The sequence below is a fragment of the Schistocerca serialis genome, chromosome 5 (genome assembly GCF_023864345.2).
Source record: "Schistocerca serialis cubense isolate TAMUIC-IGC-003099 chromosome 5, iqSchSeri2.2, whole genome shotgun sequence".
Classification (NCBI taxonomy): domain Eukaryota; kingdom Metazoa; phylum Arthropoda; class Insecta; order Orthoptera; family Acrididae; genus Schistocerca; species Schistocerca serialis.
In genome coordinates, this window is record NC_064642.1 from 117,443,120 (window position 1) to 117,459,593 (window position 16,474).

At 43.1% G+C, this 16,474-nt stretch overlaps 1 protein-coding gene across 5 annotated transcripts in view; it reads left to right on the top strand.

The window, feature by feature from the left end:
* LOC126481181 (Na(+)/H(+) exchanger beta-like) overlaps positions 1-16,474 on the top strand; it is a 1,115,178-nt gene that overhangs the window by 723,582 nt on the left and 375,122 nt on the right. For all 5 annotated transcript variants that reach the window (XM_050104755.1, XM_050104758.1, XM_050104760.1 and 2 more), the window contains one exon: positions 12,939-12,991. The gene's annotated coding sequence lies outside the window, so the exon portion shown is untranslated. The remainder of the gene's footprint in view (positions 1-12,938; positions 12,992-16,474) is intronic.

Genomic DNA, 16,474 nt, shown 5'->3' on the forward strand with positions numbered 1-16,474 from the left:
CAATAAAAGCCCTTTGAAATGGTAACGATACGTGGATGACACCTTTGAGATATGGAATCATGCTGAAGAGGAACTGAGGATTTTTTGGTGCACATAAACAGTTTCAATCCAAAGATACAATTCACCATAGAGAAAGAGAGTAATGGACAACTAAATTTTTTGGATGTATTAGTTAGTAAACGGGCAGATGGGACTTTAGGGCACAAGGTATATAGCAAAGACACAAACACCGATCGTTACCTACACAAGGATTCGAATCGTCGTCCTAGGCAGAAGAGAGGAGTCATAAAAACTTAAGTGGACAGGGCTAATAACATCTGTGAGCCAATTTTTTTGCAAGATGAATTAAGCCATTTGCGAACGGCTTTCAACAGAAATGGGTACACTGACAACGAGATAGATCGAGCACTCCACCCTAGAAAAAAAGTGTCCGAAAATACACGACAACAACAACCGTCTGCTGGAAAAGTTTTTCTTCCATTTATTCATAACATCACGGACCGTATTGGGAAAGTTTTGGCCAAGTTTCAAGTGGAGACAATCTTTCGACCTACAAAGAAAATTAGTGAAAGTTTAAGATCGGTGAAAGACGCACGACACCCCTTAGCTACCCAAGGTGTGTATAAAATTCCGTGTAGCTGTGGCATGGTTTATGCTGGAACAACAAAAAGGCGTGTTAATACCCACCTAACGGAACACAAAAGGAACTGTAGATTGGGACAAATTGACAAAATGGCTCAAATGGCTCTGAGCACTATGCGACTTAACTTCTGAGGTCATCAGTCGCCTAGAACTTAGAACTAATTAAACCTAACTAACCTAAGGACATCACACACATCCATGCCCGAGGCAGGATTCGAACCTGCGGCCGTAGCGGTCGCTCGGTTCCAGACTGTAGCGCCGAGAACCGCACGGCCACTCCGGCCGGCACAAATTACAAATCAGCTGTAGCGGAACTCGTTTTCAATAATAAATTTAGTGAGACAAACGTGATAGGTAGGACCTCACGTTATTATACCTGCATGTATAGAGAAGCTACAGAGATCTACAAGCACGAAAATAATTTTAATAATAAAAGAAGAAGGATTAAAACTAGACAAGATGTGGCGGTCGACTTTACTCCAACGAAGTGACATTCGTTTACCTGTAATAGAGAGAGATGGCACTAGCCAGAGAGTTTTAAAGTCGAAAGCACGTGATGAGTGGTGGCGCCATCTAAGCGCTCTATATAAGCGGGACCTCCAGCGCATAGCAGCCAGTCGCTGAATCGCCTCGGAAGATGTTGCCCGCAGTAAGCAACGAAACGTCAGGAAGGAGAAGAAGTTTTATATATGGACCACGGGAATTCAGCCCGGAAGTATTAATTAATGACTATATCTTCTATATGAATAAAGATAAAAAGGAGTAAATTACACTCCAGGAAATTGAAATAAGAACACCGTGAATTCATTGTCCCAGGAAGGGGAAACTTTATTGACACATTCCTGGGGTCAGATACATCACATGATCACACTGACAGAACCACAGGCACATAGACACAGGCAACAGAGCATGCACAATGTCGGCACTAGTACAGTGTATATCCACCTTTCGCAGCAATGCAGGCTGATATTCTCCCATGGAGACGATCGTAGAGATGCTGGATGTAGTCCTGTGGAACGGCTTGCCATGCCATTTCCACCTGGCGCCTCAGTTGGACCAGCGTTCGTGCTGGACGTGCAGACCGCGTGAGACGACGCTTCATCCAGTCCCAAACATGCTCAATGGGGGACAGATCCGGAGATCTTGCTGGCCAGGGTAGTTGACTTACACCTTCTAGAGCACGTTGGGTGGCACGGGATACATGCGGACGTGCATTGTCCTGTTGGAACAGCAAGTTCCCTTGCCGGTCTAGGAATGGTAGAACGATGGGTTCGATGACGGTCTGGATGTACCGTGCACTATTCAGTGTCCCCTCGACGATCACCAGTGGTGTACGGCCAGTGTAGGAGATCGCTCCCCACACCATGATGCCGGGTGTTGGCCCTGTGTGCCTCGGTCGTATGCAGTCCTGATTGTGGCGCTCACCTGCACGGCGCCAAACACGCATACGACCATCATTGGCACCAAGGCAGAAGCGACTCTCATTGCTGAAGACGACACGTCTCCATTCGTCCCTCCATTCACGCCTGTCGCGACACCACTGGAGGCGGGCTGCACGATGTTGGGGCGTGAGCGGAAGACGGCCTAACGGTGTGCGGGACCGTAGCCCAGCTTCATGGAGACGGTTGCGAATGGTCCTCACCGATACCCCAGGAGCAACAGTGTCCCTAATTTGCTGGGAAGTGGCGGTGCGGTCCCCTACGGCACTGCGTAGGATCCTACGGTCTTGGCGTGCATCCGTGCGTCGCTGCGGTCCGGTCCCAGGTCGACGGGCACGTGCACCTTCCGCCGACCACTGGCGACAACATCGATGTACTGTGGAGACCTCACGCCCCACGTGTTGAGCAATTCGGCGGTACGTCCACCCGGCCTCCCGCATGCCCACTATACGCCCTCGCTCAAAGTCCGTCAACTGCACATACGGTTCACGTCCACGCTGTCGCGGCATGCTACCAGTGTTAAAGACTGCGATGGAGCTCCGTATGCCATGGCAAACTGGCTGACACTGACGGCGGCGGTGCACAAATGCTGCGCAGCTAGCGCCATTTGACGGCCAACACCGCGGTTCCTGGTGTGTCCGCTGTGCACTGCGTGTGATCATTGCTTGTACAGCCCTCTCGCAGTGTTCGGAGCAAGTATGGTGGGTCTGACACACCGGTGTCAATGTATTCTTTTTTCCATTTCCAGGAGTCTATAACTTACTTGCTGCCTTCATCGTAAATCTCGCTTTAACTATCCTGATAGCCTAAGGCCGTCCTCCAGCGGGACTTCAAAAAACCAACTCGCACTTTTCTCATATGATATACTGAAGGCTTTGGACAAAGGCGATCAGGTAGAAGCTGTGATTCTTAATTTCCGAGAATTTCACTCGTACCACGCCTACACTTATTGTCAAAAGTACCATCATACGGGGTATCATGTGAAATTTGTGACTGGATTGAGGACTTTTTGGTAGGGAGGACGCAAAATGTTATTTTGGATAGAGAGTCATCGTCAGATGTGGAAGTAACTTCGGGTGTGCCCCAGGGAAGTGTGCTGGGACCCTTGTTGTGCGTGTTGTATAATAATGGCCTTGCAGACAATATTAATAGTAAAATCAGGCTTTATGCTGATGATGCAGTTATCTATAATGAGCGGAGCTTTCAGCACCACGTCACTAGAGGCACTTTGTTTTGTGATGGGGACCTGCCCTATAGACATAACAATACGTTACAGAGCTGCACTTTACTGGCTTAAGAGGGACAGGCTCGATAAAGTCACCGAAATTACAGCAACCAACATTATGATCAAAACACAAATAAAGCAATGGTGGATTCAAACATGGCAGAGAGACTGGGATGCATCCGGTAAGGGTCGCCGAGTACACTCTTTCTTTCCTGATGTACACGAAAGACTACAACTGAAACATGTCGACCCAAGCCGGGGATGGTCCATTTCCTGACAGGCCACGGGCCGTATCCGGTACATTTAAACCGTAAGGGACTAACTGACGATGAAGTATGCGGAGAAATTGGGACACCAGAAGATGTCACACTGCTGTGCAACTTGCTAGCACAAGTGAGACCTATACAGAACGACAATGACATCGCCAGAATAATACGTAATTCCGATGACTGGAACACAATAAATAGCGTAGCCGATATTGTATCGAACACTCTGCACGAAGAATACAAGCGCCAAAACCCATATGGAAGGAGGTGTAGATAAGCACAAACAACACAACAAACCACATGGGAGGACACAAACACGACCACAGATTCCGAAACCGAGGAAGGAAAACTAAGTGAAGATGACTCAGAAGGGATCAACATGTAAGGGACCAAAACCAACAATGTGTGACACTGCATGCCACAACACAGTCACAAACAACACAACAATCATAAAACAAATAAGCACTTGCACCACATACTAAGACTGTAGTAACAGGGTAATGTTGTTTGGGAGGAGAAGGCTCGAAGGACTTTTATTCCGAGGCTCCTTCTCCCAAATAGCATCCTGCATCGTGTTTCAAGTATACTGCACACAAGCAGTTATGAATTGCTCGTCTTATTGTGTACAGACAGAAGTATATTCTGTTCTCTATTCAAAGCTTTAATCAATAAATTTCATATATCAGAAATGTATTAAGTTATTTAAGGAATGATGCATTCAATTAGCAATGAACTATATTATATTTCAACTAACAAGCTACAAACATAAGTGTATTTCTCATGTGAAGCTAAAATTCATGTATTCCATGTATGAAGTGTTCAATCAGCAATTAATCTGTATAATATGTGTAAACATACATTAGCGCAAACCATTTCAGTTGAGAATAGCTCGAGGTTGTACCGAAACCTTCTCATCTGAAATAGATAGAAATAGGCCATTACTATCCAACATGCTACTTAGACTGTATTACTCATACAAATACAGCATATCAGTTCCCTCTTTATATTACAAATTATTCTTAACCACGCTCATTGTGTTACATTTTCTTATTTTTTATTTTTCTTTGACATTTGTATTGTATAAATATTCTCGTCAACTAGGTAGTAACAAATTATATGGAACCATTTTAACAACTGTTAAGCATTCAGTTCGCTTAACCTCAGAGTAATCTTTATATATTATGTTCTTTATACTATTTAAAAAAAGCATTAACAACTGTATACCAATAAGACTGTAACAATGAGAAGTCTTTGCTATTAGTTTCAGAAGCATCCGACCCACCTTACATTTCAAGGCGGTGGGTTACTCTGTACTGCTAATGAAATAAATAAATGAGATAAATATCTATAATGAAGTACTATCTGAAAGAAGCTTCGTAAATATTCAGTCAGATCTTGATAAGATTTCAGAGTGGTGCAAAGACTAGCAACCTGCTTCAGATGTTTACAAATGTAAAATTGTACCCTTCAAAAAATGAAAAAAAAAACGTAGTATTGTATGGCTATAACATCAGTGAGTCACTGTTGGAATTAGCCAACTCATACAAATACCTGGGTATGACAATTTGTAAGGATATGAGGTGATGTGATCACACAGGTTCACTGATGGGTAAAGTGGATGGGAGACTTCGGTTTATTGGTAGAGTACTGGGGAAGTACAATCAGTCTAGAATGGAGACTGCTCACAAATCACCCCCGCGTGCCGTTCTAGAGAATTACTCAAGTGTGTGGAACCCGTACCAGATACTGAACGTACACAGAGAAGGGCAGAATGAATTGTCACAGGTTTGTTTAATCCATGGGGGAGTGTCACAGAGATATTGAAGGAAATTGAAACGCCAGACTCTTGGAGATAGGTGTAAACTATGCCGAGAAAATCTATTAACAAAGTTTCAAGAAACGGCTTTACTTGATTACTTTAGAATATACTGCTTTCCCCTAGCCGGCCGGTGTGGCCGAGCGGTTCTAGGCGCTGCAGTCCGGAACCGCGGGCCTGCTGCGGTCGCAGGTTCAAATCCTGCCTCGAGCATGGATGTGTGTGATGTCCTTAGGTTAGTTAGGTTTAAGTAGTTCTAAGTTCTAGGGCATTGATGACAGATGTTAAGTCCCTTAGCGCTTAGAGCCGTTTTCCTTTACTTTCCCCTACGTACTGCTAGCATAGGGACCGTGCGGACACTATGAAAATAATTACTGCACGCTCAGTAATCACTCTTCCCGCACTCCATACGTCAGAAGGAAATCGTAATAACTGATACAGTGGGAGATGCATTCTGCCATACACCTCACGTTGGTTTACAGAGCATGGATTAGACGCAGATGTGGAACGCACGTGGACGAGGAGCTGGTGACGTGATAGCGTCGAATGTTTCACTACAGTGTGGAGCCTGAAGTAAAGAATCTGGCGTGTTACAATTCTGCTTTGTGGAGAGGAACTTGGTGTGACACGTTTCTAACTCGCAAGCAGTACTGAGCCACCATATTTTATAGCGTTAAAAGTCGTATTTAATGGGTTTTCTTTCTCATAGAGTTCGTTGTATAAATATAACCAAGTATCAGCAAATTAAGGCTCTCTCGAGAACTCGTCACTTTGTTGTTGTTGTGGTCTTCAGTCCTGAGACTGGTTTGATGCAGCTCTCCATGCTACTCTATCCTGTACAAGCTTCTTCAACCCCCAGTACCTACTGCAACCTACATCCTTCTGAATCTGCTTAGTGTATTCATCTCTTGGTCTCCCCCTACGATTTTTACCCTCCACGCTGCCCTCCAATACTAAATTGGTGATCTCTTGATGCCTCAGAACATGTCCCACCAACCGATCCCTTCTTCTGGTCAAGTTGTGCCACAAACTTCTCTTCTCCCCAATCCTCATTACTTATGTGGTCTACCCATCTAATCTTCAGCATTCTTCTGTAGCACCACATTTCGAAAGCTTCTATTCTCTTCTTGTCCAAACTATTTACCGTCCATGTTTCACTTCCATACATGGCTACACTCCATACAAATACTTTCAGAAATGACTTCCTGACACTTAAATCTATACTCGATGTTAACAAATTTCTCTTCTTCAGAAACGCTTTCCTTGCCATTGCCAGTCTACATTTTATATCCTCTCTACTTCGACCATCATCAGTTATTTCGCTCCCCAAATAGCAAAATTCCTTTTTTACTTTCAGTGTCTCATTTCCCTATCTAATTCCCTCAGCATCAGCCGACTTAATTCGACTACATTCCATTATCCTCGTTTTGCTTTTGTTGGTGTTCATCTTATATCCTCCTTTCAAGACACTGTCCATTCCATTCAACTGCTCTTCCAAGTCCTTTGCTGTCTCTGACAGAATTACACTGTCATCGGCGAACCTCAAAATTTATATTTCTTCTCCATGAATTTTAATACCTACTTCGAATTTTTCTTTTGTTTCCTTTGCTGCTTGCTCAATATACAGATTGAATAACATCGGGGAGAGGCTACAACCCTGTTTTACTCCCTTCCCAACCACTGCTTCCCTTTCATGTCCCTCGACACTTATAACTGCCAACTGCTTTCTGTACAAATTGTAAATAGCCTTTCGCTCCCTGTATTTTACCCCTGCCACCTTCAGAATTTGAAGGAGAGTATTCCAGTCAACATTGTCAAAAGCTTTCTCTAAGTCTACAAATGCTAGAAACGTAGGTTTCCCTTTCCTTTATCTTTCTTCTAAGATAAGTCGTAAGGTCAGTATTGCCTCACGTGTTCCAGTATTTCTACGGAATCCAAACTGATCTTCCCCGAGGTCGGCTTCTACTAGTTTTTCCATTCGTCTGTAAAAAATTCGTGTTAGTATTTTGCAGCTGTGGCTTATTAAACTGATTGTTCGGTAATTTTCACATGTGACAACACCTGCTTTCTTTGGGTTTGGGATTATTATATTCTTCTTGAAGTTTGAGGGTATTTCGCCTGTGTCATACATCTTGTTCACCAGATGGTAGAGTTTTGTCAGGACTGGCTCTCCCAAGGCTGTCAGTAGTTCTAATGGAATGTTGTCTACTCCGGGGGCCTTGTTTCGACTCAGGTCTTTCAGTGCTCTATCAAACTCTTCACTCAGTATCATATCTTCCATTTCATCTTCATCTACATTCTCTTCCATTTCCATAACATTGTCCTCAAGTACATCGCCCTTGTACAGACCCTCTATATACACCTTCCACCTTTCTGCTTTCCCTTCTTTGCTTAGAACTGGGTTTCCATCTGAGCTCTTGATGTTCATACAAGTGGTTCTCTTATCTCCAAAGGTCTCTTTAATTTTCCTGTAGGCAGTATGTATCTTACCCCTAGTGAGATAAGCCTCTATATCCTTACATTTGTCCTCTAGCCATCCCAGCTTAGCCATTTTGGACTTCCTGTCGATCTCATTTTTGAGATGTTTGTATTCCTTTTTGCCTGCTTCATTTACCGCATTTTTAAATTTTCTCCTTTCATCAATTAAATTCAATATTTCTTCTGTTACCCAAGGATTTCTACTAGCCCTCGTCTTTTTACCTACTTGATCCTCTGCTGCCTTCACTACTTCATTCCTCAAAGCTACCCATTCTTCTTCTACTGTATTTCTTTCCGCCATTGCTGTCAATTGTTCCCTTATGCTCTCCCTGAAACTCTGTACAACCTCTGGTTCTTTCAGTTTATCCAGGTCCCATCTCCTTAAATTCCCACCTTTTTGCAGTTTCTTCAGTTTTAATCTACAGGTCATATAACCAGTAGATTGTGGTCAGAGTCCACATCTGCCCCTGGAAATGTCTTACAATTTAAAACCTGGTTCCTAAATCTCTGTCTTACCATTATATAATCTATCTGATACGTCACTTTAGCTACGATTTTTTGTAATAAAATGACAAGAAACTACAAATCAGTACGCAACGGCTTCCTGTAGTTGATGTTTTTAGTGTTATAACTTGTGTGCTAACAAGGAGAGGTCCCCAGTGGTGCGAAACTACCTATACAGTGATGTACGTTAAGATCCCAGGTATCACCCACTCTGGTGGAACCTCGTTTGCGAGTAATTTACGAAAATTAGGAATTTTGTGTGATAATAGCGTTACAAAAGTCGCATTACACGTATAGTCTGGTTGTGTGGTATAACATATCTACTTGGGGAGGGGGAGAGAATTTTCTCAGCTAATGTCTTATCCTATCCTGGACAAGTAACAGTTTTAAAAAACATGCTTTCGGTGGACTTTCCTTGTGAGGCACTACTCAACGGAAAGGACGGAACTTTGGGAGAACAGAGAGAGTGAAGATAGCATCCACATGGAGGGACTATGAAACGTCTCTGTCATATTCGATTCATACTGTTTAACTTGTATTTCGTGCTTTCACGCTCAATTATTTGTAATATTAGTTTTGTAGTTCGTGTTTGTCTCCATTTAGCGGTACACACATTAAAGTATCAATTTTTCCAATAAGCATCCAAATCTATGTAAATTACCTACATTTTGTGCTCCCAAATGTCCTTTCTCTCTTCATCATCTGTATGAATGAGTGAGTGAGCGTTATGTTGAATTTGTCTTACATATAGTAGCAGAGCAGCATCTGTCTGTCTGCTGTGGTAGCAACAGTGTAGCCAACGTAGCTTTCTCAGTCAAGACAAAGGAATTTTTACCCCCTCCGCTGTATGTATGACCGTTTCTCGTGTGTGTGTGTGTGTGTGTGTGTGTGTGTGTGTGTGTGTGTTATTTCTTCCACCTTTCATTTCGTTTCAGTTTTCAGATTGTGTACCTTTTCTGATACCACGTGGTGGTGATTTCACGGTGTGTAATTTCAGTACCATCTTAAATAAGTGTTATTCTTAATTACGCATCATATTTTGTTGGTACTTGCTTCCACACGGTTTACATCTGCGTTCTTGAAGTCTTAGTAATATTCTTCAATAAAATTCTTCAGGGTATCAGACCGCATCGTCATAATTTAAAATGCGCCAACGTTTCGGCCAGCGTTGCAGCTAGCCTTCATCAGGGCCTTACGTTAACCTGATGAAGGCTAGCTGCAACGCTGGCCGAAACGTTGGCGCATTTTAAATTATGACGATGCGGTCTGATACCCTGAAGAATTTTGTTGAAGAAGACAACGGCCGCGGAAGCCTATGCTTACATCTTAGTAATATTGCTTCGTTCATGAATATTTACGGCATTTGCGAATGTTTCACTCCAGAATACCTTAGTTTCATGTGCAAGGTGATGGGCCGGGCAGAGTGGCCGTGCGGTTCTGGGCGCTACAGTCTGGAGCCGAGCGACCGCTACGGTCGCAGGTTCGAATCCTGCCTCGGGGATGGATGTGTGTGATGTCTTTAGGTTAGTTAGGTTTAATTAGTTCTAAGTTCTAGGCGACTGATGACCTCAGAGGTTGAGTCGCGTAGTGCTCAGAGCCATTTGCAAGGTGATGCAGATAAATTTCTTTGTCGAAAAGTGTTCTATAATATTCTTATTGCAATAATTGAATCACACCGACAAGGATGAACTTCTGACCCTTTGAAGTATTGTGATGGACAAAATGCTTTTTGTCTCTATTCATGTATATTTGAACGCGTATGTTTGTGTGAACTTTTCCCTTGCGCGTCTATTATTTCCTTTTCATTTATCACCGCAATGTACCTCAGTCGTCAATATAACAATAAAGTGAGTGAGTTTATTAATTAAACAAAAGGCAACGGCAGATCATAGTTTAGAATTAATTTGTGTATTTTTAATATGATGTTTCATTTTAATAAACTATGTTAAACCATGATGACTGTTTCTGAGACAAACTTGACCCCTTTTGTAAGATTATCAATAATACATCCCACCCAGTGTTTCTGAAGTGCAAAAGGCAGGCCTTATGTTTGTAGATTTTGTCTCATTGTATTATTCTTTTTGTTGAGGATTAATCTCCCGCATGCTCTGAATTATTTGATTTAACGGTGGTATTTAAATTGTTCCCTTGTGCTCATTCCTTATATTCACCTGGATATTTTCATTAATGTTAACACATTAGTTACGCTTACCAATTCAGGAATTATTTCAGTTCTTATAAAGTATATTAAATTTTCCCAATTTCAATTAAATTGGGTGGCGACGCAGAAAAAAATTTGTGGGACACGGAACTTACAGTAGAGAGTTCGATATTGCTAAGTTCCCCCAGTTTCTGTTTGCAAATTACTCTCCAGATAAACATTCATCCATTAATAACTATTTAAATAATTGGACGATGTCACACTGTCAGGCCGCGCGGGGTAGCTACGAGGTCTAAGGTCCGCGCGGCTAACCCCGTCGGAGGTTCGAGTCCTCCCTCGGGTATGGGGTGTGTGTGTTGTTCTTAGCGTAAGTTAGTTTAAGTTAGATTAAGTAATGCGCAAATATCTCGGACTTTACAACTGCACACCGATAATGACTTAGTGGATAGGCAATTTCTAAGTAGAAAGCAGATTAAGATACCCTTAAACAGTACTTGCAGCGATTTTCTGTAAAGGCTAGCCCGGTGCCAGGGGCATGCCCAAGGGGTCTAGCTCGGTGGGCACGGCCGAAAAGTAGGTTAATACATTCACTGGCACGCCTGTAACGCTGCAGGAGGTAGCATCTACAATAGTTACATTACAGTATAGAGACTAGTTCTTACCCATTGAATAACTAACATCTCACATCCTGTAGCATGTAAGAAGGTTAAAATTAGAATTAGTAAATGCTGCTAAATGTTATTGAATGTATTGTAGATCTCAAGACCCACTAATGTATGAAGTGGTGGGGTTATCATGTACGATACTATTGCTTTGACTAAAGAAATTAAAAAAAAAAGACTAGTGCGTAAGCTTAGGGACCGATGACCTCAGCAGTTTGGTCCCAGAAGACCTTACCACAAATTTCCAATTTCACACTGTCAGAAACAGGCGGGATAAATAATTTCTATCTGTAAGAAAAATCTGACGGGAGGTTAAAGTAATTGTCAAATCTTGAAATTCTTATGTGCCTAGCTGCGTCATAGTCTAAAGTAAAGCTAAGACTGTTTAGTATGACGTAGCTGGCACATAGCCTACTACTCCCAAATAGCACCAAGGGAGCCGCCATGCTTAAGGTTCCCATCCGACGAACGGATAATGGTCAACAGTGTCACACGTCCTTAGTTCATGAGACACTGTAGAGACGTTTGGAATTTAAGGCATGACATCGGCACAGAGTCTGCTGATTAGGAATTTAACGCCACCGCCTCTCCTCTATTCAACGTCAACTTTCTTCTTCCTTCTCACAACAATCGTGTTTCTCGCACGTGCAGATAGATGTGTGCATTGTGTCCATGTGAGGGACAACCACAAAACTTATTCGTCTTTGAACGGCACATCAGGTAGACTACTGACAACTTGAGGACTGAGCGATACGTGGAACAAAGCAGTACAGAAGGGCAGAAGATCAGCTCTGAGAAACGAGGGTTCTCTCCCACGTATGGACCTCCTTGGATTCCGAAATAAAAGCAGCGGTAGAAATTTGCGCGTGCAGCAAGAATTTTAACAGAGGCGGAGGTTATAATCTGAGCGGTGCCTGGAGTCGAGCACTTGAAGCGGAGCGCCTTCAGAGAAATACAACCGAACATCAAACTCTTAATGGGAGATGTGATGCTGGGGGCCCCTCAACCGCTGCCCGATGGGGCAGAGCTCGGGGGTGGTATACCTCCGCATACCCACTTTCGCACATGCGAATCCCGCTCGCCAGGTGACGTCACCACCAATTGAAGTTAGAATTCCAAGCAACGTCTCCCGACCAGTCACAGTCTTGTAAACCACGGTTTCAATCTTCGAAACCTCGAATATCAACTCCAATTTGACGGGATTTGAATACCGAGAAGATTTTACACAAGGAAGCAGCAGTGGAAAACTTGGATGTCGTGACATCAAATGTATTTCATAAGAATATTCAAAAACAGTTCAAATGGCTCTAAGCTCTATGGGACTTAACATCTGAGATCATCAGTCCCCTAGACTTAGAACTACTTAAACCTAACTAACCTAAGAACATCACACACATCCATGCCCGAGGCAGGATTCGAACCTGAGACCGTAGCAGCAGCGCGGTTCCGGACTGAAGCGCCTAGAACCGCTCGGCCACAGCGGCCAGCTAAGAATATTCTTTGAATAAGCTAGATGTTCTACAAATGAGATGATTACCTGCACATTTTTCCAGTTCATGAAACAAATCTTTTTTTTTAAAAAAAAAAAAAACCAAGCGATACGGGTCTTTTTCAGATGATCAGTGGTAAAAACTTTAGTTGGCGCCATGTAGGCAGAGATCTAAAATATTACTCATGAAAAATTTATTTACTGATACCGCAAGAAAGATTGCTTTCATTCTCTGAAACGTACTTTATCTTTACAGATTTGGATGATTTAAACTGCTGTTGGAGGAGAACGGCTGTACAGCTCCAGAAGGTATGTGGCCATAATCTCCAGTATTTGTCCTGATGTCGTGCATTAGAATATCCTGAAAGTACTCAATGACATATTTCACCACGATTATTAATTCATTTCGATTCTATGAATCAATGTTTTTCAAAATGCAAAATATGATGTTAATATAAGATACCCGACAAAAAAAGTAAGGCACACAAAGACATAATCGGATGTCAATATAACTTCGTTCATTTGCACAGCGTTGGTGGGTGTGCAAATGATTAGAGCTGCAATTGTCCGCGAAAGGTGGAAAGCCCAACGCAGTGTGTTAGTGTTGTTAGTGTTTAATACTGCCTGATAGGGTATACACTGAAGAACCAAAGAACTGGTACACGTGCTTAATATCGTCTAGGGTCCCACGCGAGGACGCAGAATTGCCGCAACACGACGTGGCATGGACTCGATTTATGTTTGAAGTAGTGCTCGAGGGAATTGACAGCATGAATCCTACAGGACTGTCCATAATTCCGTAAGAGTACCAGGGGTGGAGATCTCTTGTGAACAGCACGTTGCAAGGCATCCCAGATATGCTCAATAGGGTTCAGGTCTGGGGAGTTTGGTGGTCAGCGGAAGTGTTTAAACTCAGAAGAGTGTTCCTGGACACACTCTGTAGCAATTCTGGACGTGTGGGGTGGCGCACTGTCCTGCTGGAAATGCCCAAGTCCGTCGGAATGCACAATGGACATGAATGGATACAGGTGATCGGACAGGATACTTACATACGTGTCACCTGTCAGAGTCGTGTCTAGACGTATCAGGTGTCCCATATCACTCCAACAGCACACGCCCCACACCATTACAGAGCCTCCATCAGCTTGAACAGTCCCCTGTACCCTGATAGCATGCAGGGTCCATGGATTCATGAGGTTGTCTCCATGCCCGTACGGGTCCGTCCGCGCGATGCAATTTGAAACGAGACTCGTCCGACCAAGCAACACGTTTCTAGTAATCAACAGTCCAATTTCGGTGTTAACGGGCCAGGCGAGGCGTAAAGAGTTGTGTCGTGCAGTCATCAAGGGTACACGAGTGGGCCTACGGCTCCGAAAGCCCATATCGATGATGTTTCGTTCAATGGTTCGCACGCTTACACTTGTTGATGACCCACAATTGAAATCTGCAGCAATTTGCGGAAGGGTTGCACTTCCGTTACGTTGAACGATTCTCTTCAGTCTTCGTTGGTCCCGTTCTTGCAGTATCTTTTTCCGGCTGCAGCGATGTCGGAGATTTTTACGTTTTACCAGATTCCTTATGTTCACGGTACACTCGCGAAATGGTCGAACGGGAAAATCCCCATTTCATCGCTACTTCGAAGATGCTGTGTCCCATCGCTCGTGCGACGACTATAACAGCACGTTCACACTCACATACCAGGTGTACCGGTATGAAATGAGCGTTTTTTTGTGAAAATGAAACACTAATTTTGAATTGAAAGGTAAAAACATTTTATTCAAAGTACTGACCATTGCTTTCTATACATTTGGACCACCTTTATGGCAATTTGTGGACACCACGCCAATAGAAATGTTCGTCTTTTGAAGCAAACCAATCAGACACCCAATTTTCGACCTCTTCGTAGGAATCGAAGTGTTCCTCAGCCAATGCGTGTCCCATTGATGAAAACAAATGGTAGTCGGAAGGGGGCAAGTCTGGTGAATACGGCGGGTGTGGTAGCAGCTCCCAGCCAAGTGTTTTGATTGTAGCCTGAACCAATTTTGCTTTGAGTCTAGGTGCATTGTCGTGTAAAAAATTACTTTGCAATGTCTTGTGGCCCATTCTGATGTTTTTTCGATCAATGCACAGTTCTAATTGATAATTTGTTGTCTGTAGCGATTAGTATTCACAGTTTCACCGGATTTTAGAAGCTCATGTTACACCACACCTTTCTGATCCCACCCAGTACAGAGCATTGTCTTCTTGCCGAATCGATCTGGTTTTACAGTCGATTTTGATGGTTGTCCCGGATGAACCCATGATTTTTCCGTTTAGGAATCTTAAAATAAATCCATTTTTAATCGCCAGTAACAATTCGATGCAAAATTGATCTTCTTTCATGTCTTTGAAGCAAAATTTGACAAATGGTTTTTCGGCTTTCCATCTGTCTTTCATTCGATTCATGTGGCACCCATTTTCCACAGTTTTGGATCTTTCCCATAGCTTTCAAACGGTCAGAAATTGTTTGTTGTGCAACACTGAGCATTGCTGCCATTTGCTTCTGACTCAAAGTATCATTTTCATCCAATATTGCTTCCAATTCGGCGTCTTCGAACATTTTTGGTGATCTTCCACGTTCTTCACTTCTTACATCAAAATCATTATTTCTGAACCGTTAAAACCATCTTTTGCATGTTGCTTCTGATAGAGCGTGATCACCATATGCCTCAACAAGCATTCGATGCGACTCTGCAGAACTTTTTTCGAAATGAAAACAAAAAATTAATGCTATCCGTAAATCATCACTTTCTGGTACAAAATTCGGCATTGTTAACACGATGATAACATATGATGTTGTTTGTTCCATGACTTGATGTATACTAAATATCTTTGAGAGATGTCATACCAACCAAACAAAAAAAATTAAGGCTCGTTCACAACAAATGTTCCTTATCGACACATTTGTATCTTAACGCTTATTTCATACCTGTACACCTAGTAAATCTTGATAACCTGCCATTGTGGCAGCAGTAACCGATCTAACAACTGCGCCAGACACTTGTTTTATATGCGCAACGCCATATTCCGCCTGTTTGCATATCTTTGTATCTGATACGCTTGCCTATAAAAGTTTCTTTGGCGCTTCAGTGTATAAGGAACATGAATTCCGTCAGACGATGCGTGATCACCGTAAAGGACAAAGAGACGCCGCATGCTAGTGTGAGACAGATTTATCAGGATCTGACAGAGTTTCAAAGATGCCTTGTCGTGGGTCTTCATTTGGACGGTTGGTTGAATCGTGCAATATCTAGATTTGTGACGCGTTATGATCTGCCAGTGGCCCGATTTTGGGCTGCATATGAACATGAGGGCGGCCATATTTGTCATCAATGTTCCGATATTGCATTGTGCGCCAAGCGCATCGTAAAACCAACCCATCTGCTCCCGCACCATTGATCAGAGACTAGCAACAGTCAGACGAGGGAATTACCACGCCGTGCTTAGGTTGCCGGTAACATCATAACACAATCGTCTGCATTAGAAATTGTGTTATGACTGGGAAGCATGGGCTGCTGATAAATGGCGTCTTATTGTATTCAGCGATGAGTCGTGGTTCCGCTCAGCCCTAGATGACAATTGTCGGCGAGTATGGCGCGACCTGGGAACATCTTATAGTTGGAATGTTTTTGAGAGGCAAGGCGGTGTTACTTTTGGCGTCATTCTGTGGGAACCCATCTGGTATAGCTGTTAGTGACTGAGGGAACACAACGTTATGTCCTGGGCATCTTGGGTGCTCATGTTTTACCCCCC